This window comes from Ascaphus truei, chromosome 3, assembly GCF_040206685.1.
Source record: "Ascaphus truei isolate aAscTru1 chromosome 3, aAscTru1.hap1, whole genome shotgun sequence".
Classification (NCBI taxonomy): Eukaryota; Metazoa; Chordata; class Amphibia; order Anura; family Ascaphidae; genus Ascaphus; species Ascaphus truei.
Window position 1 is genome coordinate 416,611,182 of NC_134485.1, and position 19,418 is coordinate 416,630,599.

The window sequence follows — 19,418 nt, forward strand, 5'->3', positions numbered from 1 at the left end:
ACACAACGTATACGAATTGATTCTTTTTTTAGATATATTGTATCCAAGTGAACTTTGGTCTCTATGTTTACCTAATATTGGCACCATAATTACTTTGTAAGCAGACCAGCTAAGTCATATTGACTGTAAAACATTTTTTCTTAGCGGGAAGATAAATTTGTCAATCATGCCAGGCCGTTCATCTCTGGCTACGAATAATATATACCAGAGCTTTGCAAACAGACAACCTAAACCTACTGTATGGTCCAGTGTCTACAAAACAGACAGCATCACCACTAAATCGAAATCACAAACCCCACACAAAACCGTGGCTGCAGAAAAAGAGGTTTAACAGGAGCAAAAAGTTAAAATAGTCATACTAAAAAGGAACTCCAAGTATATAATAAAATCCAAAACTAAATCTAACCAGGGACAAATATAAGTATTCAAATCAAGTATATGTACTTCGGCTTTGACACGCACAAACTGCAGGAACTTTTGAATTGTTGTAGTGGTACGCAAGCGAGCTTAATAACTGCTAGCGTATGCCTATGACTTGTGCTTTCAGTGAAGGGGTTAGTTCTCTCCAGCTTCTCTTCATTTTCCAAGGAAACAGCAGATCTTGGGCAATGTGCCAAACAGCTCAAGTTTTACTATGGAAGTTTCAGAGTAACCTGCAGATCACAAGTAGCACAGCTGATCTAACAAAAACATATCCGTGAAGAGAACACTGGGAAGATACTCGGGGATACTCGGGGGAGGATATCCAGGAAGGACACAGAAAATGCTAAAATAGTCATAATTAATGAAAAGCACCTTCCTTAAGGGTGCCAATACAGTCTTCCCCAGAACACACAAATCTTCAAACTCATTCCCAACTATCCATCTACAGGCAACTTTTACATGCTCCCCAAGAGGCATAGACTAGAAATCGCTGGCCATTCCATCATCTCCGGAATTAAACACAATGAAATTATAATGATTTAGGGAGATTAGAGGAATGGTTGAGAAGGTGTGGCAACTACAATATAATGGAACAAAGTGCAATATCATGCACTGGAGTTACACAAGTCCCCAAAAGGTTAAATACATGATTAATGGCGCCATAATGATAACTACTATGGAGGAAAGGGGCCTGGGAGTCATTTTAAATAATAAATTATGGGGGAGGGAAAGACGCCCGCTCAACCTCTGATGCATAGATGGATGGGTCCACTAGGGGAAGTATTACAGGCAAGGAGATGGATACTAAGCCAAAGGGTCTCTCCATAAGAGGCGAGTAGGCAAGGAAAAAGTCCCCAATAATGTACACACGCTGATCTATCAAATGCAGCAAAGGAACAAACTGTTCGACAGCCATTGGGTGTGAAAGTGTGGTTTTGGCAAATGTTTACCAGCACTATGGTCCTTTGCTACATAGATTTGCTGCCATTTGATAGATTAGCAAGTGCACCTTGAGGGATTTTTCTTGCATACGCATATGGAGAGACCCTTTGGTTTAGTATCCATCTCCTTGCCTGTAATACTTCCCCTAGTGGACCCATCCATCTATGCATCAGAGGTTGAGGGGGTATCCTTCCCTCCCCCATATTATTTAAACAGACAGACTTGAAAATAAGGACTCACAGGCCATTTTCCTCTGTAGTTATCCTTATGGCGCCATTAATTATGTATTCTACCTTGTTGTATTTGTTTAACCCAAGTGCATGATATTGCACTTTGTGCCATTAAAAATTGTAGTTGCCACACTTTACCATTCTTCTAATCTACCTTTGGCTTAGTATCCATCTTCTTGACTTTAAAGTAAGCAATGGGGAAAGCTAGCAGGGTTGTATAGGAATAAACACTAGAAAAATAAAGAGAGGTTGTGATACCACTATATAGATAACTGATACAATCTCATCAAGACCTATATGGTTAAGTTCAGAGAAGGCACAATCTCCAATTTATTTAATTTCCTTATATGAAGGGCTACTAAAATGGTGCATTGTTTACACTGCACAAATTTATCAGGAAAAGACTTGAGCGTCATAATATGTACAGCTTGGAGGAGATAGGGGAGAGTGGGATATGATGGAAACCAAAAGGGTTTCAACAAAATACAATATGGAAGTACGAAGAGAAAAGTCGGCCCCCTGCACTCAGGCAGTGGCGGGCCTCTTCTCCCCCTCCCTACTGGTGCTAAAAGGAATTGCCTCCCTCAGCTCCACGCCTGCGGCCATGGGAGTTAGGCCGGAGCGAGGAGCTGGTGATGCAATGAGGAGAAAAAGAGGAGAAAAAGGAGGAGGAAAAGGAGGAGGAGGAAAAGGAGGAGGAGGAAAAGGAGGAGGAGGAAAAGGAGGAGGAGGAGGAAAAGGAGGAGAGAGCGAGAAAGACTCCACTTTCCATGCAGCCCACCAGAGAGAGAAGATCCCCACCGACCCTCCCTACAGTGGCGACCGCCTTTATCCTCCTGCGGCTGCCACCGCGGGATTTTAAAAACGCGGCGGCACGCGGCTTTTTTTCGTCTGGTTTCCCGCGCCGCGGGCGCTTTCAATGATAAGCGCCATTAGCGCTTATCTGATGCGGCCGCCATGCGGGAAACTCCGATAGAAACGGAGAAAAGCCCCGCATTTATCCGGATAAGTAGTAGAATAAAGGCGGCCGCAACAGTATATGTATTTGGGTTTTATAATTGTTAGGTTACGGTTATGATGTGCTCTTAAAAGAAAAAAAATGCATAGACAGACATTACGATACCAATATGTATTTAGTTATAGGAGGTCACTGCAGTAGGTGTATGGTGGGCCTGCCAGGCCCGGAGCAACCAAGAGGTATAAGCAGTGGTTGACAAATCACCAAAAAATCTACTCGCCACACAAAAAAATCTACTCGCCACCTAGTACCAAACGTGTGCTGCTTGGGCCAATATTTACTCGCCCGGGGGTTAAATCCACTCGCCCGGGGCGAGCAAATGTATAGGTTTGTCGAACACTGGGTATAAGCATACCGATATAATGGCGCCCTCAATGGGGCTGGTTGGAATAATTCTGCTATGCCTGGTATGGGAAGCAGGAGTCATAGTGATGCTGCTGGGGGTTCTGTACAACAGTCGGGCCGACTGGCAGGTTGTAATGAAGAGTTGGTGAAACGCAGATTAAAATATAATTAAAGATGTGGCTTGGTTTTTCCCCATACACAATGCGTGTCATTATTGGGGTAACAACATGCTAAAAACAAGAGGGCATGCTCTGAAGGGTGGCAGGGCAATGTGATAAAGGAATTATTCATAAAAAAGTATGGTGAATCCTCCCAAGAGGTGGAAGAGGTGAATACAGCGAGTGAACTACTGTGCAAATGACAAAATCTGAAATATTGAAACAAAAAAAAAATGTAGAGAAGATGTTGCGTGGTTTAGCACTTTAACGCTCTAGTGTAGGTTGCTTAATGGGACTGCAGCTCTAACACTGCAACCACAAAAAGCCCAGACTTTGGGAAACAAAGCAAGGAAGGAACCCCCGTGTAGAGAGGCGAGTTGTGGGTCAGATGTTCAGCTGAACCTCTTGCTTCATTATTTCCGCTCACGCACCTCCTTACTATTACTGGTAAATATGCTGTCACATGCTAGACTAAAACTGAAGTCATTACCCAGATAAGAAAACGGGTGAAAAGGCAGGTGTAATGCAAGGTAATAATGGTATTTTAATTTAGTATTACAAAATCGAGAAACACCAATACAAATATCCAAGTTTAATTATATCCTGTAGCGTATTACTCATTTTTTCTCCTCGGTGTGCTGCTATCAAGCCCAGCTGGGATGTTTGAGGGACTGGGTGCAGGAAAATGCGTGGGGCCCCGCGACATCAAATGGCATCACATTGCCATGACAACATGATGTCGCGGTGCCATGTGGCGTCCCGTTTATAGCAACGCGGCGCCACAGGGCATCCTGTCAAACAATGTCAAGGAGCCATGACGGCGGGACCCTGCAGGAGGAGATGCCGTCCGAGAAGGCAAGAGGCAGCCTCGCCCCGTAATTAAACTTGTGGGGTGATCGCGCGGGCCTCTAACCGCAGGGCTCGGTGCACAGGCACCACCATCAAGCCGGCACTGACTGCTATGTTCAGTATTCTGCATCTCTCCGCTGTCCACGTCCCTCATTATTAGGTCATGTATGGCTCGGACCTGTGCCGGGGATCATTTGGGAACAAGAGGGTTCTGAACCTTTCCTTTGGATGAAGGGACATACATATATACAATTTCATTCAAGAGCCTTTTTTTTTTTAATGACCTAAAAAACAAAAATAGCCAAATGTTTGCTTCAAGCATTATTTCAGAAGTCTTGTTTGGTAAATGAGTCAATTACATGAACAGGTCTACAGGAGATTTTTTTAGGGGAAGGTAGTGGGACAGCATCTTAAAATCCCTCAGTAATAAACACTGGGGCAAAGCTCTCGCAAATTGCTCAAAATAAATACAAAATCTTCTATAAAAGAAAATCTTTTTTTAATGTTTTTCTTGCTGTAAAATAAAAAATTAAGAACTGCAGATTTGTAAGTGAAAAACTAGTGGTACTGTAAACCCCGCCATCAAAACTTCTACACCCATTTGCTAAACAATATGTAGCAAGTGCATCATGAAGGAAAAGGGCGGCAAGAAGTTCTCATTTCAATCGCAATTCTCCTGGACATTCTGCATCGTGTTTATATTCTGAATTGACTAAAATAAGAGAAGTCGTCTTTGGCTTCTTGGGAAATGGAGATCAATCGCGGGCTAAATGTTTTTATTGATGTGCTGTTTAGAAGAGGGGGGAAAAGCCTGTCTAATCTGGCAATTACATCTAACGATGCATCATTAAGCACTTCTAAACACTTCAAGGGGACTGCAAAAGTACTGGTGTTGAAAGTCAGGGCAAAAGGACAAGATTTTACATCTGTATGTTCAGTAGGACATGCTACAGGCATACCCCGGTTTAAGGACACTCACTTTAAGTACACTCGCGAGTAAGGACATATCGCCCAATAGGCAAACGTCAGCTCACGCTCGCGCCTGTCAGCACGTCCTGAACAGCAATACCGGCTTCCTACCTGTACCGAAGCTGTGCGCAAAGGGGGAGACTATAGAGCCTGCTATAAATGCGTATTTACATCAATTATGCACGTACTGTATATGACGATTGCAGTACAGAACATACATCAATAGGTGGACAAAAGGTAGTGCTTCACTTTAAATACATTTTTCGCTTTACATACATGCTCCGGTCCCATTGCGTACGCTAATGCAGGGTATTCCGGTACTTCTAATGTGTATCTTACGCAAGTAATCTGCTACAGCCCAGTGCAGCAATGACAGGTGCTAAAATGTCCTTTGACAACACGTTCTGCAGACATTTCTATTCCAGGGCTTGGTAATCGCACTGGTCTGAGTCCAGTAACCTGTGGGAGAACGGAGAAGTCATAGAAAAATGGTGCTCAGCAAATATAAGTTCCACTTGGGAGCACACCCATGTCTCATACTGGTGTACAACCTGGCTTTCCCCCCCCCCCCCCATTATCACTTAGCATGCAGTGCTTCAACTGCAGCCAGGGATTCTGGGTAATGGCATGCAAACGAGCAATGTGTCACTCTTTACTTATCCATTTGAAACATGGATCCCTATAAGCTCATGCCTGCCATGTTACACGGCTTTTCAAGCACAGTACGTAGCCAGTAAACCTACTCAGTGGTTTCAATAATGGTGCCGATTTCCCAACCAAAAAAAATAAAATAATAATTCTATTGCTTTTACATAACCAGCCACAGACAATGTGAATATTTAGTTTGTACTTTAAAAAAAAAAAGTAAATTCTGATAAACATTGGCACAAATATTTTGTCAAAGTGAGAATTTTCTAAATACATTTGCCCAAACATTCACAAACTGAAGCAGGAGAACTGCACATCTGTACAGGGGATATCAAAGCAAATCACTAGAACACCGATAGTCCCAGTCACATTACTGCGAAATCTCTCGCTCTCTAGCGTGCGACCTTGAAATCCCATTTAAAAAGGTCGGCATTAAACAAACCACTACAGCAAAATCTCCAGAGATGTCAATGACCCAAGCAAGACAATCATTAACCCAATTCCTGATAATGGTGGCATGGATCTGACAAAAGTGAACAGGAAAGCAGAGATCAAAATTATTTAAAAAAAAAAAAAATTTAAATAAAAAAAATACAAATACAAAATAAGATCTCTGAAGTGCTACAGCAGACAAGTATAACAAAAATAATGAAAATGTGTTAACTGTTAGAGTTTAACTTTTCTTTTTAATCAGAGTGCACGTTTAAAGCATATGACAAGTAGTGTTTACATTACACTGTACTGACAGTCCAGATAATTACTCTTATAAAATGTGTGGTATGCACAATTTGTCTGCAAAGAATAAAATCCATGTCTACTGTAGCTGTGTATCTTTATCACAGGGGATTTCTTACACTGCTGTTACATGAACACTATGAATAATGATATACTGTATCAGAACTCACTGAACAGTAGAAATAATGCAGGGTGCATAGGACTAAAGAGGATCCAATTCCTCTAATACATATAAACAAAGAATAGTCCAGCACACACTGTCTGTAGAGAATAGAACAAATGAACGGGATAATGCCAAAGAAAATGTGATTTAATGTGTAACACAAACCACCAATACCAGAACCACATACCCTACATCAAAAAACGGTAGAAAGCAATAAACAATCAATAACAATTGGCAAAAATAGGAGTAAGGGAGGGGGTGGATAATGGGGTACGTGGACAGAAATACAATAAAGGGACAGGACAACACACAGGTGGGTACAATAGTGGGGAAGCAGCAGGGGGGCAACGTTTCGGGGAACACCCCTTCGTCAGGCCCGTTCCCCCTCGCTCCAATAGAACAGAGGGGTACTTCCCTGTCCCCCAGACCCACAACAAGAACAGGTCCCAATTAGAGACTAAACAACCCCCACACAAATAGTAGATTAAGGTACAAATGAACAACCAAGATAATGGCAAACAAGAGAGAACCCAAAAGGAGCAGGATAAATAGTATGAGGCAAGAAATGCAAACCACAGTCAGTCTAAATGGAACTCAGCAGTCCTGCTCCTGTCAAGTGCTGGGGGCGGCTGTGAAGAACCATGACTCCATTGGGCATGAACAAGGATCTCAATATGGGCTGCTATTTGTAGTCCACCTTGCCCAGGTACCTGCCCCCTGTGCGGTATGTGTCATTAACACTATCTCTGTATTAACCTCAATATGGTCTGATGCTGGTCCTACTCTATTGCTCTGTACTCTGAGGTATGTGACTATACGGTTGGGCTCTGCATCCTGGTGTTGATGCAGGGTGATCCCCCACCCCCCCTTGACAAAGGATGGGAGTCTCCTTTACCTCTAACCTGGCCCCCCTATTGCTCGACTCTAAATTCTTTTGATCTATGGGAGACACTTTCCCAGAGTCTTGTCTTGTCCCTTTATTGTATTTCTGTGCACATACCCCATTATCCACCCCCTCACTTACTCCTATTTTTGCCTATTTTTATTGATTGTTTATTGCTTTCTACCATTTCTTGATGTAGGGTATGTGGTTCTGGTATTGGTGGTTTGTGTTACACATTAAATCCCATTTTCTTTGGCATTATCCCGTTCATTTGTTCTATTCTCTACAGACAGTGTGTGCTGGACTACTCTTTGTTTAATGATATACTGTATGTATACACACAGAAATAGCTCGGCTCTTCACTGTGTTCTGATCAAATGCTCCATTACTTTCTCTCTCATTCTAGCACCAAAACCCCAGCGCATGCGCTCATTCTGGAACCAAAACCCCAGCACATGTGCTCATTCTGGTCTATCTGGACTTCAACCATAATAGTCTCACAACTTTCTCTTCACAACCTATTACAAATGCTGCTATTAGAATACTTATTAAAGTCCCTGCTTCCTTTCTCTTGAATTTCTTATGTTAGCTTTCAATTACATTCTGTATGAATTATAAAAGGTGCAATTGAATGAGAATAAAAAGGTGATGATCATGTGCAGTGACAGACTGGGACAGACCCTCCCTGTGCTGACATTGTCTACTAAATGGTGTTATGCTATGTTCTCCTTAGGTTTCCTTTTTGAGAACTCCAGCCTGCAGTTCTATTGATCATAACCATTAACTGCATATGGTTATCAGACCATTACTGACCGGCCGGGAGTGCTTTATCCCACTATTGAGCATTGCGCTCCCTGTATTGCATTTTGTATGAATTATAAAAAAAAAAAAAGTTTTCTATCCAACATCCAAGTATTTATATTCCTCTTCTCATTCTTTGCCTGCTCTGATCTCTTCCTACAAATCACTGCTCGTCTCTGGTGCTTTGTCTGTCTATATCACTCATATCTACTTGCTTGAAACCTCTACCCATCTCAGGAAATCCCTTCCCTCCATATCCCCCAAGCACCACCCCTAACCATTTTAATGTCCCACTTGAAATCCCACCTTCTGCTTGCTAGGCACTATACCCCACTATTTCCACCTTTTGTACTCCTACAGCCTCTACTCTATTGCACCTGAAGGGGCCGTTTGTACCCCAAAACATTACGCACTTGATCTTGTTTCACCAAATTAATGGTCTGACTTCACCTTTATATTATGGGTGCATCTAACCTCTTTCAATTCAGTCTCTACTCCCAGGATACCTTACAGATTGTAGGCTCTTTGGGCGCAGGGATTCCTTATTCCCAACATTCCACTTCATGGACGTATACTTGGTGCAATGTATGAGAACATGCGTGTCTCTTCCTTAATAGTGTGGCTAACATTGTTACCACTTTATAAATAAAAATATACACATTAATATTATATTGCACACAGTAAGCCAAGGTGCCACTCTAGAAAGTGCCCAGTTGACTGAAAGACCCTGCACAACTTGCCTGGCCAGGGACCTGAAACGATAAGCCTTCTCCAGGATTTGCTTCTTATGTCTTGCCAAGACATACAAATAATGTGGCTGTTGGTTGCTCATAATCTATGAGCTGCCACATATCAGACCACCACCCCCCAACCATCATATTTAGCCGTCACCTACCTCACTCTATCCAGGGGAGCGAGGGTGGTAATGGATTATCCCTCCAGCCCTGGAGAAAGGGACTGGGGAAGTAAATTAGCCCTTAAACAGGTCTAGGCGTTTGTTGTTTTCATATGTTTTGCTGTGTTAAAAAGAGACAGGCGCAATAAAGCCTTATTTTAATTTCACCTTAAAAACGGTCTCCATTGCATACCTCTGCACACATCTTACACCCCACCTTTCATGTCTTCACCCAAATTTAAAGCCATCTCCTTCCCTATCACACCCCATTTACCAACTTCATCCCTCACCCTTCTATTCATCTCCAATTCTACTCTAAACCCATTCCTTCTAATACCCATATTCTGCCACCTCAGATTTGTTGTCAGCTCCATCCAACTCCAACTACATCCAACCTCTCAGGCAGGAATTCATTATGAAAATAATGCAAATATATGGCAGCTATGGAAATCAACATTGTCTCCCCGATTTGTATACACCTCCTCGAAATGTGTTAAAATCTCAGTCATTATGCAACATTTATGGGTTCACTAAAGTGTACCTATTTTGTTGCTGGAATTGTTGAGGGGGAGGGGGGGGGGGGTTATTGGCTATTTAACTCCCCTTTGGGATTACCATAGCTTTAAGAGATTAACTGTCTGGGCACCCTCAGAGTAAAACGCCTTTCACATTACATGGTGCTGGGGTGACTCAGCAGATGTTAAGCCCTGTCCACTTCTGCCCGGAGACTGTCACATCACCAGATATACACACACGAAAGCTTCTGGAAGATCAGATCCCACTGTGAATAGTGTATATACGTTCATGAGATATAATAGGTATCCCCGGTTATTGTTTTATAGAGAGGGGGACAGTAACCCGATTAGATAGTGCCCCACAGAGATGGCTCATTTCACCATTGGGGGTTCATGGAGAGGCAGCAGATGCCCAAAGACGACTCAACAGGCAGTAGTCCTGAGGCATAGTCAGACCAGCCCCATTGGAGGGTCCAGAGCTGGCCCCACTCCAAGCTGCCACAAGGTGGTACACCGTGCCTAAGGGAGGGACTCTAATCACCGGTATATGGAGAGTAGCACCAGGTCTGACAGGTGTCCACAAGAGATGGAATTCTAGCAAAGTTACCCCGAAGAGGGCATCTGTAGGTAGCCAAGGGAATTGAGCCTCAAAACCTTCCGAGCAGAGATAGCGGACTCTCCACCGGGAGCAAAAGGCCCGTTAGGTCATGCGGTGCGCCAGTGTAACGGCTCCACTACGTGATGACACCACTCTCCCAAACGTCAAGGCCATGCTGGGCATCAGGGAAAGTTCCAGACAGCAGAATGAGGCATCATGGAGGAGGGACCTCTCCACACATTGCGACCACCAAACTGAGTCCGGAGCAGAGTCCGGAGCAGTGCTAAAAGTGAAAGAGCAGATCAGAAAAACCACAGGCACATAAAGTCAGTAAATCCACCCAAACCTCCAAAGAGGACAAGGAGGGCGGTGGGTGGGGTGGAAGACGACGACAGGAAAAGAAAACATGACAAAGGGGGGGGGGAAACCCCACAAAAAAGGGTGAGATAAAAATAGATCCTGAACCAAGCCCAAAACTTACAAAAAGCAAGAGTGCGCAAAATTGTCATTTAGCCCATGTGGCTTAAGGCTTGTAAGTGGAAAAAAAAATCCAGTAGGCCTCACGTTGCAGGAGCCATTTATCAACATCTCCGCTTCTGCCCATGGGGGAAAATATGCTCAATCCCCATAAGGCGCATTGATGCGATATTGTGCCTCATCTTTGCAGTACTTCAGCAAGGTGGTGCTCTCCTCTCCCCTTTTGATGTTACTCCGGTGTTCAATAAATCTTGTCTGTAATTGCAGAGTAGTTTTGCCAGCATAAATAAGCCTGCAAGGGCATTTAAGTATGTAAAGGACATGTGTGGTCTCACATGTAATCCTTTGGTAATCCGCAGTTTAATGTCTATCACTAGGGTGACAAAAAGGTGTCCAACAATAATAGAATTGTACACACTAAGCTCCCCTTAAATTTAATACAACCACATAAAAAATGTTCAATAGCATATTTGTCTTGGTCAGTTTTAACCAACGCATCTCCTAGGTTCCCACCTCTATTACAAGCCAACATAGCTTATTAATGCATAAAGGACCCAGTACTGGATCAGCCTGGAGAATTGGCCAATGTTTACATATCAGTTGTTTGATGGTGTTAGATGCAAGGTTATATTCCTTCTGTACCTTGATCGGTGTCCTCCCGGCTGGTACATCGATCCAGAAGTTCATGGTCAGAGCCCATTCCAAGACCCGTTGTTCCATCACACCCAAAGCCTTCACAGGATTCGTAACAATATGTCCAGCACCGAAACGTTGGAGGCGTGGATTACCATTTAGATATTTTTCACATTTCAGTCTTTATTTTTGGTGCGCTTGGCAATCTCTTTTTAGTAGTAATAATATTGCAACATGTGACACTAGCTCTATATACAGTAGTATTGCATTTAAAGCTTTTGGATGTAATCGTCCTTCCTATCATTTCTGCAGTAATTCTAGCACCTCTTTCTGTGCTGGTACTGTTGGACGGTAATATAAGATGGCTGTTATTTTCTGTTATTGATCTGCTGCCGATATGTAATTGTACTTCTGAAACAATGGAGATATTATTTTCTTCTACATAGCAATATGTGCTGTATAAAACTTGACTGCGTTCTGCCCCTAAGCACTCCCCATCTAAGTGGCTTATTCTGTATCTGCCATAGCGGGCTGTTTTGACCACATTTCCCCATCGAAGTGGAGGGTATATGGAGCAATAATGCACTCCCATTACAGTCCAGCTGTTCCAGTCCCACATAGAAACCAATAGCAGCAAAGAAGTTTAAAAAAAAAAAAAAAGATACGTACTACGGGTAATTTTTTTTTTTTACTCTACAACAATAATTCAAGTTTGGCACCTTTAGAAAAAAAGAAAAAAAATGTATCATTGTGAGAAAAAAAAATACATTAACATAATGCGTTGGGTGTTTTACCATCTTTACCCAACCTCTTGGAATAAGACTGTGGAGCTTCATGCTGTATCTACAAGCACATTTTCAATTTACATCTTTCCTTTTTGGGAATGATGATGATGCTGTGATTGGTCAAACAGATAGTGTTCAACAAAAGAGTTTGCCAGCACTCAAGATCCAACGAGTCTCATCAAAAAGTGGCTTTTAGAATAGCAAATTAAATTGCCACAAAAACTAGCCAATATCACTGACGCAAGGGTAGTCCTGCATTAAGCAAAACTGTCTGCTGCACAAAAATTATATATATATATATATATATATATATATATATATATATATATATATATATATATATATATATATATATATATATATATATATATATATATATATATACATACACTACACATATATATATTACACACAAAATAAAAATATATTTTTTAAATTTTTAAGTGTAAAATGAAAAAAATTAGGCAGAAACAGTAAAAAAAATTTTTTTTATATATATCTTTATCCAAGCAACAAGACACGTAATGTGTAAAAGAATAAATAAAATAAAAAAAATTGCCAAAGTGGCTCTGCCTCATTAACAGACCTGTCGTTAATCCTGACCTCTGACTACCACACACACACACACACACACACACACACACACACACACAAAGTAATACATTGAGAGTTACCTCTCATTTTCACGTATGTCCTGGGCATAGAGTTAAAATGACAAATGGTACATGGTTACAAATACAGTTACATACAGTAAGTGAACAGGGTATATATTATATAGCGCCATCTATGTACATAGCACCTCATAGGAGTAATGCACGTGACAATAGCATAACAGTAGCAAAATCAGGGGGGAGTGCAAGGGTGCATTTGCACCCCCAAAGAATTGCTATCGCGCTTACAGAGGCCCGCGCAATCTTCCCCGCAGCAATGGAACTTACAGTAGAGGCAGCGATTATTCTAACAAAAACCAGTGGCAATTCCCCAAAAGACCCAGGTACACCCAGGTACATTCTGAATACATTTCCTTAAACTAGCCCCAGCATTTTTGCATTGATTAATGGCCTATCAGATTAACAGCGGGGGTCCCTGGCAGTCCCATTCAAACTGAATTGGAATGCCAGGGATCCCTGCTGTGTTAATCCTATGGGTCGTTAGTCAATGCAGAAATGCCTTAAACATGCCTCAAACTAGCCCAGCACATACCCAGCACATACCCAGCACATACCCAGCACATACCCAGCACATACCCAGCACATACCCAGCACATACCCAGCACATACCCAGCACATACCCAGAATGTAACCCGGCTAGTTTACGGCAAATGTTAGAATAAACGTTGCCTCTACTGTATCATGGCATCATGGCGACACGTTGCCATGACAACACGCCATCACGGCACCGCAACCCACAATCTGATTGCGCCCCTGTAACACAATAGAAATAAGCACTTTAGACATAAAAGTAACATTAGGAAAAGGAGTCCCTGCCCCGAAGAGCTTACAATCTAAGAGGACAGTAGGAAGGTGTTCTGGTTAGTGCGTCTGCAAGGGGCCATGGTCCATGTAGGAAGTGTATAGGATCAGCCACATAGCTACTCACAGCATTTCATCCACAAGGAATGATTTCCTCCTCCACGTGTGACGGATTACAGCCGTTTACTTTGATACAAAAAATAGCATACCTATTTTAACCCCTCCTTTGTGTGACTGTGTAACACAGTGCATTACACCCCCATACAGACGTCACGGTACTGCCCCCTCTGCTCTCTGTAAACCGCTTAGCTGAGAAAATCCTTCACCTCTCTGAGAATTCTGGCAAACAGAGACTTGCATTTAACACTTCCAAAGCCGGAGGGGTCAGCAACACATTCCAAGGCCAGTGTCTCATGTGGGGCCATGGATTCAATTTGAAAACAGATGCCTTTAAGTATACCGGAGTTGTTAATACTTAGACTTGCACATTATGCGTTGAATTCTTACCCAATCCTTGTACAACTTGTTTCCCTATAATTGAGACAATTCTGAGAGGCAGATACAGACACCCAGGTTCATTCTTGTACTTAATGCTGCACCTTTCCAACCATTATAAAATGAGGATTAAATGTGTATACGGGACATAGGATTATTTAGACCCTGTATTATAGAGCTCACAATAATTTTGCAGCCTTAGCCCTTTCTGGCAAAATCCCGATCACGTGACAGCGCCTAAGGGCGACCACGGAGTCACTCAATCCGAAAACAGACGAGTAGTCCTCTTCCATTTCCCATCGCGTTCCGCACATAGGGCGTAAAACGCGACCTCAACTGGAAAAAGAACACAAGGGCATAGTGTAGCCATGACATCATAGGGCCCCCGGAGTGCCAGACCCATGACATAGTGGCCACATCCAGGGGCACCCAAAAGGGTCAAGGCCTTGGAGATTATACGGATTTCACCCGAAACTTACAAGGGTTCATCCAAAGAAAAAAGAGCAGATACCATTATGCCCCTCCTTGATCCTTCTCACCCCTGTCCCAAGCAAAAAAGACATGCTGCCGTTGGCCGATACATTTTTAGATCGCGAGGATAAATTCAGAAGAAGGACTATAAAACTTCCCATTAGAGATCATGGTTGAATAGTGGTAATGCAACTCCTTTAGCGCCCTGCTGTTAACATAGCACAATGCTCAGCACATGGCGCCTGTGTTTCTAAGAGCAGGATGGTTATTTTTTTGCATGGTGGCGTTGGTTGGCAACTTTGAGATCCATGTGCATCAGGAGTGGCCAACTCCATTCCTCAAGGGCCACCAACAGGTCAGGTTTCAAGGATATCCCTGCTTCAGCACAGGTGGCTCAGTCAATGACAGCCACCTGTGCCGAGGCAGGGATTTCCTGAAAACCTGACCTGTTAGTGGCCCTCGAGGAATGGAGTTGGCCACCCCTGGTGTACACGGATCTGAACACGACGTCTTCCGATGAGGGCAGAGGATCCGAGCCCAGTGATCGTTAAGTCCGAGGTGCAGAAATGCCAGCAATCTAGAGGTTAACGCAATGCTGGACATAGTCAAATCCAGCTCTGAAGAGCTTACAGTGTATTTTTTGTGCCTGAGTGAAATAAAGTGACTTGCCAAGTTCCCCACAAGTTAGCAAGTGTCTTACGTTGCCAAGAAGCCACAAACTTGTGGGTTCATAACCAAAACCTTAACTGCGACTCTTAACCCTGAATGAATGATGGAATTTCCCCAAAACTGGTATTTTGATGAATGGTCAAAAAGGTGGACCCCCTCCCCCCATTAATATTACTGCTTTGGAAATTACATTACAAACTAAACATCCTGGCACAGTTTGTAGTTTTAATAAATGGAATCACAAATACCACTGGAAACCTAGCACATCACCCAAGTCGGTCTGGATCAATGTATACCTAATAATAGCCTACAGATGCGCTGTACAACTGGCACTTACACATGTAGTCATTAAGCACACATCCTGCAGGAGGAGGAGAGGGCGTCTGCAGTGCATTTGCAAAGCCTTATGTTAGCATGATTAACAGCACTAATAGCCAGTAACCTCACAGCTCCACCAAATGAATCAGGGTGACCTCTTTCATACAGCGCAAAAATGGAAGAGAGTATAATTACTAAGCTTTAACGCGCGAGCTGCCAGGAGAACGGCAACACGTCGGTTTTTATTTCCTCTATTGGCAAATATATAACACACACACACCACACCACTAGGGTGCAAATCGTCCAGGTGTCAGCAAATCTCAGAAGAAAAAACAGGACAGGCACTCCAAGAGCCAAAGGTGCAATTTATTCCTCAATGTTTCAGCTCCCAACGGAGCTCTTGATAAAGGCTCTGTTGGGAGCAGAAACGTTGAGGAATAAATTGCACCTTTGGCTCTTGGAGTGCCTGTCCTGTTTTCATATATACATACACGGAAAAGGGTTTCACCAAGTTAAAAATAGCAGTATATATGAGAACTTGCCTAAACATGTTCGATTTTTGCTTGTTTTTATCCTGCCTAAGGGGCCGCTGGGAAGAAATTACAAGGAGTCACTAAAAAAACAGTGTGCAAGCCAACAACCGCAAAGTTTATAACCGCCAGCGGGCAGCTTCGTCTGCATTCTTGTGCACAATTTGTCATACTTGTCGAATTCGCAGAACCACCTGTCCTATGTATACACTACAGCAAGTGCTCCTTTCCAGTGTACACAGGCAGGACTCAAATCTACTGTAATAAAAGGAGTTAGCAGCCAGAGATGGAGTCCGAAATATCCCAGCTCACGTCAACTCACTCTGCCCTGGAGAACATCCGACAGATTAACGTAGCAAGTTTTCTCTGGTGGAAAAAAGTTCACAAACCCAGCTGGAAATAACAGGACTGTAATACCACGACCCACATGTTCCCAGCGACTATCAATGTTTACCATCTGGCAGCCAAAGGGTCAATTTAATTCCAAAACATCAATTTCCACTGCTAGAAACAGCCCTCACAGAGACATTCTATTCCATGCTGGTTATGCATCAGTCTCCCAACTGCAACACTGGAGCAACGCAAAAATGCTGGGTTTGATACATTTGCACCAATATGCTGTGCAATTGATTCCCTGTGCTGGAGAAGATTTATTCCCATTTATTTCAATGGAGCTCCAGCACGACAAAGACAACAGAATGTTTACTAGGGGCAAACGTGTGTGTGTGTGTGTGTGTGTGTGTGTGTGTGTGTGTGTGTGTGTGTGTGTGTGTGTACACACACACACACACACACACACACAGTATCCTTGCTAGACAATGCACGGAAAAGTCACCAACACATTTCATGGTGCAGTGCAACATATTATAATAGCTGTAAGTTTATAAGCGATACAAATGTTGACGTGATCCCTGTTAGGACACGTACGTACACGTGTATGTATATACAGTATACACACCCCTACATACGTGTATAATATGTAGATACACAAAAGATTATGCAATACCTCGTCACTACATTCGAGATCTACCGGAGATTAGGGATGGGGATTTTAATATCCCCCAAGACAAACACTAGCCCCGGACCAAGGAGAATACAGAAGGGCCGGAGGTTCTGGTACAGACAGCAGCTTTACAGTGGGATCAGTGCTGACTTCATTGTGATGTGCTTTGAGCTTCACCTTATTCTCTGGCAGCTCAATTTCTAGCAGCGGATAATCCTGCACGTGGATTTGAAGTACTGAAAACAATCATGTACAGAGGATCAAAAATATTTCTGCGTCTATTGAAACCCAGATACAGAGACGCAAGGAGCGAGGATCATTATCGTACAAGCACAAAGCAATATTGCGATGCTTTCTAGAGCAGAGGTTGAAGTCCAGATACAGCGTTGTCAGATAAGCTTCCCCATGTGCTTGTGACACAGCCACCTCTAGACTACACTGGCATTTACAGCACGTGGACAGTGTCACTGTCAGTAGGACTGATGCATCCCATATCTGACATATCTTAACCACTGACAAAACACCACGTACAGTAACTGATAACCATCAGATATACCTTTTTAGTATCACATACATACACACACACACACATATACATATATATATATATATATATATACATATATATATATATATATATATATATATAAATAATGGAAATATTACTGTGTGCTCATTTGCATGTCTCAGACTGGTCTGCAACCCTGCCTTTCACATTGTCACCCAGCATACCGTGCTTCCACTGCAGTAAGGGATTCTGGGAAATAACATGTAAATGATCACAAAGGGCCACCTTTTGCTTCAAATCCGTTTTGACATGGACCCCTATAAGCTTATGCTTGCTGCATAGCACAGCTTTTCTGCACAGCCTGGGTTAAGATACATAGCCAGTAAACCTACCCACAGACAGCTGTTTCAATCTTTTGGGTCTCATCAGCGTGAGGCTGGTTATACTGGCTTTGCAATTTGAAGCTTGGATAGGTATCTACCACACATTAGTCAAGTTATGGTAGGTAAAAAAAAAGTGACAAAAAACCCTCCACCGTACACATACTATACAGACACAGCATAACTTGATGAGGGAGGAGAATATGCGTTAAGGGAATAAAGGTAAAGGGTGAAGGAGAAGAGGCTAAAATTAAATAGTGCAGAAGAGCAGGTTCAAAATATATATTTCTACTACATTGGAGGACAAATACACATTGCTCAGTTCTTGACACCTCCCCCCCATTTTTACTATGCACCCTATAAAAAGGTAGGGAGTATCTAGGGGGGGATATAATGCCTTGTCCTGTGGGGTATGGCTGGAATGGTGAAGGAATCATCGGCTCCTTTTGCTATGTTAACATGGCTTATAGAGTTTTTTTGTGTCTCATCATACCACCCACCTCTCCCTGCCTTGTATTCCTTCCCTTCACCTATTCGCATAGCCAAAAACAATAGACCATTATATTGATTTCATAAGTACATCGGCTGGCAAAAAAGGTTAAACAAAGTACAGGCATGAAGCATGCTGCTACAGTATGGGAGTGATGCACATGGGAGAGGGGCAGGGGGTGCCCCCATGGGATGTCACCTGATACCCTACATTCCCACCTGAGTAGGTAAGGAGCATGACAATAACCAGTCACTCGCACAAGAGGCAATAAAAGCACCAGCACTTACCCCCACACAGCAGATCTTCTGGGACCAACTTTCCACTATAAACCCCACAGCAAAATCCTCCTGCCCCTTACTCCCAGGGTGTGGGGCTCACCCAAAGTCACAGGATCTCCCCCTCTCCTTTCCAATGGTGGGTCGGGGCAGTGGATTACCAGTGGGAGAGCCTCCACTCCCACACTTTAAAAACAGTCAGGAGCAAAGAGAAAGAAGAACCCAGGGAAGGGGGGGGGGCTGGAAAACACATCAGCTGATGTGGGGATGAAGGAGAGCCCGCCCTGCAAGGGCTGGGAGCAGCAGCCTGCTACAATGTATGCAGAGGAGAAGCACACACGGGCTCTGCGATCCAGGTTTGTAGGTTCCCAGTGCACAGGCTGTGGCAGAGCAGGGCTGTGTGCAGGAAGCCCCGCTGTAATGTCTCACTGTGAGTTATAACACTGAGAGGGGAGGGATGCACAGGGACCGCCTCTCCCCCAGCTGGAGCAGTAATAAGCCAGAGAGAAAGCCACGCCCTGCCCTGGATCTCACAGCCTGCTTTTAAAGAGCCAGTGACAGGACAGTCCGCCGGCATGGAATGGAATTTAAAGGGCAGTCACAACAACTATGTAGGTAGAAGATATACATACAGTATACTGTACACACAGAGGCACTTAACAACCAGTCTCCTAAATACTATTTAGATTGTAAGCTCTGCGGGGAAGAGATTCCATTTTTTATATTATCTGCTTTTATGT

At 43.2% G+C, this 19,418-nt stretch overlaps 1 protein-coding gene across 3 annotated transcripts in view; it reads right to left on the reverse strand.

Annotated features, from left to right (window-relative positions):
• The window catches only part of GDPD5 (glycerophosphodiester phosphodiesterase domain containing 5), a 362,801-nt gene extending 343,673 nt beyond the window's left edge, over positions 1 to 19,128 (reverse strand). For 2 of the 3 annotated variants that reach the window (XM_075592696.1, XM_075592695.1), the window contains exon 1: positions 18,691 to 19,126. The gene's annotated coding sequence lies outside the window, so the exon portion shown is untranslated. Of the gene's footprint in view, positions 1 to 18,690 lie in introns of all 3 variants that reach the window. The other variant, XR_012800052.1, reaches the window with a different exon arrangement.
• Between the last annotated feature and the right edge of the window lie 290 nt (positions 19,129 to 19,418).